This window comes from Eriocheir sinensis, chromosome 6 (genome assembly GCF_024679095.1).
Source record: "Eriocheir sinensis breed Jianghai 21 chromosome 6, ASM2467909v1, whole genome shotgun sequence".
Taxonomy (NCBI): domain Eukaryota; kingdom Metazoa; phylum Arthropoda; class Malacostraca; order Decapoda; family Varunidae; genus Eriocheir; species Eriocheir sinensis.
In genome coordinates this window covers 18,578,193-18,583,362 of record NC_066514.1, presented here as the reverse complement: position 1 = coordinate 18,583,362, position 5,170 = coordinate 18,578,193, and the positions used below count along the sequence as shown (strand labels likewise).

At 39.6% G+C, this 5,170-nt stretch overlaps 1 long non-coding RNA gene across 1 annotated transcript; it reads left to right on the top strand.

Annotated features, from left to right (window-relative positions):
• The first annotated feature begins 1,604 nt into the window (after positions 1-1,604).
• Positions 1,605-3,207, top strand: LOC126986665 (uncharacterized). Its single transcript, XR_007739863.1, has 3 exons — positions 1,605-1,697; positions 2,254-2,419; positions 2,837-3,207. It is a non-coding gene; the product is annotated as an uncharacterized LOC126986665 (long non-coding RNA).
• Positions 3,208-5,170: the final 1,963 nt, after the last annotated feature.

Here is a 5,170-nt window from a genome sequence, read left to right as displayed (position 1 = left end):
CATTTCAATTCCAATAATGTTAGTGTCTTAAGTGATGATTGGCACTACCTTACTATTCAAAATAAATTCACTTACAGGATCTCAAAGGTAGCTTAAAGTTTAAGGTTTGGAATCGTAATCACCAGGAGGCACCCTTTCGACGTGAGCAAGTCCTCTGTATCTTTGAACTATGGTACTGCCAGGACCTCACCTCACCACACCCCATATCCCTTCCTCAAGAGAGGACAGGTACCACTCCTAGTCAACGGAAAGACTCCGGACTGAGCAAGCTCGAACCGTGAAGCCTGGCAGCGCAGCGCTCTAACCAGTTGCGCCATCCATGAGTTACTCAAACAGGGTCTTTTATTAAGTTTCTTTCCATGTCATCTCAGCCCCTGCGTTTTCGCAGCTAAGAAGAGTTATATCCACCTCATCAAAATTATGAATCAATTTGTACAGGGTGATCAGCTCTCCTCTCTCCCGTCTTCTTCTTTCCTGTATGTTTTCCTTGGTCTTTTTTTCCCATTTCCATAGCATGGCACTTGTTTGCATGAAATTCCATCTCCCATAACTGGCTCCATCTGTACACTCTGTCCAGGTCTTTTTGCAGCTCTTCACAGTCTTCCTGCGTCCTCACTTTTCTTACTAACTTTGCATCGTCTGCAAAAAAGGCCCATATAACTTTTTATACCCATCTCTATCATTTATATATAACATGAATATTATTGGTGCCACGACTGAGCCTTGAGGAACTCCACTCTCTACCTTCTTCCAGTTTGGTTTACCCTCTCTAATCACCTTCCTCATTTCTCTTTCCATAGAGTAATCCTTCATCCACTCGATAACCTTTCCCGCTATTCATCGCCACTGCTATAGCTTCTAGATTAACCTTTTGTGTGGAACCTTGTCAAAAGCTTTTTCAGATCGAGATATACAAAATCAGCCCACCCTTCTCTTTCTTGCACCACGTCTATTGCTCGAGTAGAAACATAGAAAGTTGGTGACACACGAATTCCCTTTTTCTAAATCCAAACTTTCCCTTATTTAGCCTATCGTGTTTTCCTTTTCTAAATGTTCGACCCTTTATTTTTGTATTATACTTTCACAAATATTGCACATTTCACTTGTCAAAGAGACTGCTCTGTAATTAAGTGGTTCAATTTTATCTCCACTTCCATAAATTGGTACAAATGCGCCTTTCCATTCTAAGGGCAGTTTTTCCGTATTTATAGAGCATGTTATTATGTCATAAAGTGGTTCCAATAATTTATTTATACACCCTTTTAGCACTTGTCCCGAGATTCCATCTGGTCCCATTTTAGTATATTCTTAGTATATATTTATATTATTCAAATAGACATGTTTCGGTATATCCAGGACTTTCTACATTATCAGTCTGTTATTTGCTATAACATGGCTCTGAGGAGAAGGTCACTCTACCAAATGAGCCTGTACACTTAATTTAATATTGTTTGCTCATTGGCTGATATTATATATCGACCAAGAATTGGCAGACAAGGTATGTGGATTAGCTGCACATACATTTTTTTTCAAAACAAAATATCCAATGAAATGCCTATATATATAATAGTTGCTCATGCCAACAGGTGGGGGACCCCCTAGAGAGTTCTCCCAAGTTGAGGAGGCCCTGCTCGACCTTCTTTCTCCCACAGGGTATGCAAGTCTGCCCATTCCTGACAGCGAGGGTGGTTCTTTGAGTAAGTAACTTGATTAACCATTTTCCGTATGTTTCTTTGCCTATACATAGTCTCAAAGCAGGAATTAATATCAGAACACAGAAATGGCTACTAATAAAATACATAGGATATAAATTTTGTCCAGACGAACTTATGTCATTACGAATATTTTCCATATGTACTTTATATCGTACAAACACCATACTAACTTTTGCATCCGAACTTTTCCATACAAACTTTTTTCATACAAACATTATCCCTGATGAACAATTGCATACGAATTTTAGACACAGACCAATTCCAAACAAGATTTGGTCCTAGAATCATCAGTGACAGCTCACCCAGATGTTAATCCTTCCCTTTCTGGTGGATTCATAAATGTGTATCTGGGAAAGGTAAAGTGTGGCAACCTGGATGTCACACTGGCCCTGTGTCCCAGCAGGACAGTATGTTCCGGCATACCATGGGCTCAAGGGGCTGACGTGTTGGAGATAAGCACTGAGGCCACATGCAGCTTACCATATGTCCCCAACTTTACATGTGGTTGTGATAATACCCTTTCCTAACTATATTTCAGATGCAGCTGGTGCTACACAGTGCCTTCCCTCCCAGGCTCTGGGTCCTGCTCAAGAAGGTACCCATCCCTCCACAAGTGGTACACCGCAGGGAGAGTTTACTGTCATGGTGATTGAAGGCGAGGAGCGGAGAATCCCAATAATATCTGATAGCAGCCTTGAGTCAAGGTGAATCATATAGTAACATCGTATTATGGTAGTTATTGAAAAAAAAACGGTGCATTTTATTTGTATTTGGTTTAAAGCCTTAAACTGTGCACACCTTCCTTTGAAGTACATAAGTGTTCATTCTCATGAACGAATATTTTAAAATAAGACGCTATCAGCGGCATGAGAGTTTAATGACTAAAGAATGAGACGTTATGTGTCATTTGCTTAACTGTAATGGGTTAACAGATGAATATAAGAGAAACATTCTTGTTTACAGCAGCATGAGAAGTAGTGCTATATGTATTAGGTTTGTTTTGTACACTATTTTTGCCAAAAAAAAACTCTGCTTTCACTCTACCATTCCAAGATAAACATCACAACAAACTTGATGAAATTTTTGGGTTTACTTAAATTTTTGCATTTTTTTTATTCTAGGTTTCATGGAGGAGATTAAGGTGGCACCTCAGCTTCTTAATGTAAATGAAGTACGGGACCTTATTTCCGACCTTGTGGGGACTCAAAGAGAGGCTGTGTCTTTACAGCGGGAGAATGTGGCACTGCAGCGGGAGTGTGTTGCAATGCAGCGGGAGACTGTGGCTGCCTTGCAGAAATTAGCTGAAACACCAGCAGCCATCCTAAAACTTGTCCAGGCTATGGGAGGCCGAATTAAATAGGAACCCATAGGTTTTCCCCTCATTTAAGCACTTAAGGTTTAAATCATATAGAATTAAGCATTTTTATTTCCTGGATTTTTTTTTCTCCTTTAATCACTAAGTTATGACGTAAATCTTAGAGGATCAAGTTATTTTGTCTTTCTTAAGGTTGTTAGTTTTCTCTCATTGTTTTTTTTGAGTTTAGGTGTAAATATTGACTTTTTTTTTGTCTTTTTCAGGATTAAGTTTCGATGTAAATTTTTTTTTTTTCTATCTGTGGATTCTAGTCACGTTCCATTTGCTCCCGATACCAGAATCTCAAGTTGAGCTGTGCTACATTTTTAGTTCCTTATGTTTCTAGTCCCCTTTTCCATATTTTTACCCAATACCATTTACCTCAAGTTGAGCTGCTTTAATTTTCGTTTCTCAGGATTCTAGTATACCTCAAAGTGAGCTGTGCTGTAATCTTAGTTTCTCAGGATTGATTATATTAACACAAATATTTTATAATGCATAAGAGGTCATATTGGCATATACTCTTTTATAATATTTTACTTATACTAAAATTTCTTTATTTTTTTAATAAAAGGATACTATAGCTATACATCTTTAAACGGTTGGTAATATTCATACTAAGATTTTATATTTTTCTATAAAAGGAGATCATGTTTTTTTATACAATGTTGCGTATGGTTGAATATATTTACACTAAAATTAAAAAAAAATTCATTAACTCCTTATTTGTTGCTGAAGACTTAACTTAGTTTTTTTTTAATTACTTAGAGAACTTAACAAAAAAAAAATTCTTCCTGTGAAATATATTCATACTTACATGCATACATAGAGAGAGAGAGAGAGAGAGAGAGAGAGAGAGAGAGAGAGAGAGAGAGAGAGAGAGAGAGGAGGAGGAAGATAAAAAAATAATGAAATTACAACACACACACACACACACACACACACACACACACACACACACTTAAGCAGCTCCACTGCAGATCTCATGTAAACCATCTCTGGATGAGTTCCTTTCGGACAGTTGCCGCAGGAGGCAAGTCTCCTTCTTCATCTTTCTGCTGGGGAGGTAATGAAAATAAATTAAAGATGAACTTAAGCAGTACTGGCAAACTGTAGCATATGCCGAATAACTAGCACCTCCACTTGACATTGCTACTGCATATGTACGTTAATAAATCTACCCTAAACCTAAGTATACAAGGAGCACTGATACAGACAGCAATTTGTGGAGTATATAAAAGATAGCACTATCTCAATGAAATGCAGAAGCACCTACAGCTGCTGCGGAGCTGGAACGCCACGTCCAACACAACGGTTGCGTAGCAGCAGACAAGCCGTCATGATCCTGGCACACTTCAGGGGAGTGTACTGCTGTTGGTGGTTGCGAGTGTTCTAAGTGCTAATCAGTTCACGGATAGAGAAAGTCATATCCGCCAGGGTTATTTTATTGGACAAAACATACACAGCTCATTACAGCAAGGACAACACATAGGATAGGTGTTTGTTTGTGTATGCGTTTGTGTGAATGTTGTTTGTGAAGGTTAACATTTAAGTGTGGGTGTATGTGTAGAACAATGTGTACGAATGGACGACAAGAGGACATGGACGGACAGTAGAAGATAAACAAGTAACAAAAGATAAAACAATTAGACGCACAAGAAACAGCGAGACAGGAGCACGAACGAAAACATTGACACAAAGTAAAAATGAACATAGAGTCTATGCTGCAACGCCCCATTTTCTTATTGTCACTGAGGGGAAGGAACACGGAATTTGAGCGGTTACTGCTACAGATTATTTCCTCCCCCCAGTGACGAGGAAGGAGGAACGAAATCTTCCCTGGTGCTGAGGCGCTGTGGCAGACGATGATGCGTTGCGCTGAGTAGCGTTGTGCGATGAGTTGCGCTGAGTAGAGTTGTGTTGAGGAACGGTAAGTTGCGCTGAGTAGTTCAGCTACGGTGAGTCGAGCTGGTGGGGCGAGTAATGCAGTGACAACAGCTACAGTAAGTCGAGCTGGAGTGAGTAGTGCAGTGGCAACAGCTACGGTGAGTCGAGCTGGAGTGAGTAATGCGGTAACAACAGCTACGGTGAGTCGAGCTGG